The following is an 870-nucleotide window of genomic DNA, read 5'->3' as shown; positions in this document are numbered from 1 at the left end:
AGGTAAGCGGTGAGTAAATATTGGTAGATTCTAAACATGTGTTCAGGTGATGGGCGCGTTCCCCTCCCACAGAGAGAGCTCACTTAATTGTCATTTCAGGAACTACTGAGTGGGAAGAGCTGAGAGGACGGGGAGAGGAGGGGCGGTGTGGCTTTGGGCTCTGCAGCCCATCTGGGCCCCCCCTCTTGTCATGATCCCTCCCCACAGTTTGCGTCTTGCCATTCAAGTGTAAGGATACAGTTCTAACAGCTTGGTCGCCAGAGATGGAATCTTTTTGAAGATCTTAGTTCCATTTCCCGATGGACTTCTTGGAGCTCGGCGATGATGCTTCCCGCCGCCCCCTTCCCCGGCCCCCCACCCCGAAATAGCAAATGGCAGAAGCCAGGCCCTCCGTAAAGTCTTCCGCAGACACTAGCTCGGGCTGGGGTGGGGCGGGGAGAGCCGAGCGGCCTTCCGGGGCCCAGACCTGACGGGGAGAGTTCACGAGTGTGAGTCCGGAGGGGGCGGGCGGGGGGAGGGGGGGGCAATCGGCAGGGGCCCGAGAGAGCCGCCCCCGCCGGGCGCCACGCACCAGAAGCCCCGCCCCCCTCGCCCCTTCCCCAAAGGCACCTGCGCGCCGCCGGGGCGCCCTCCCGCCGCCGCTCCTCTCCTCCGGGAGGCAAGTTTGTGGTCCAGCGCCAGCCACCTGTGCGAGGCGCTCCCCGCGGGCAGGGTGGCGTGAGTGAGGCCACCGCGCGGCCACGCAGCTCGCGAGCCTCCGGCGGGGAGGCCGGCGGCCAGGAACCTCCGGACCCCGGGGCGCTCCGGCGGCCGAGCCCGCCCTGCCCGGGGACGCGGCCGGGAGCGCAGCCCCGCGGCCCCGAGGCCGGG

The sequence above is a fragment of the Herpailurus yagouaroundi genome, unplaced genomic scaffold, assembly GCF_014898765.1.
Source record: "Herpailurus yagouaroundi ecotype Mexico unplaced genomic scaffold, PumYag 211, whole genome shotgun sequence".
NCBI classification, from domain to species: domain Eukaryota; kingdom Metazoa; phylum Chordata; class Mammalia; order Carnivora; family Felidae; genus Herpailurus; species Herpailurus yagouaroundi.
Note: the sequence above shows the minus strand (reverse complement) of the source record.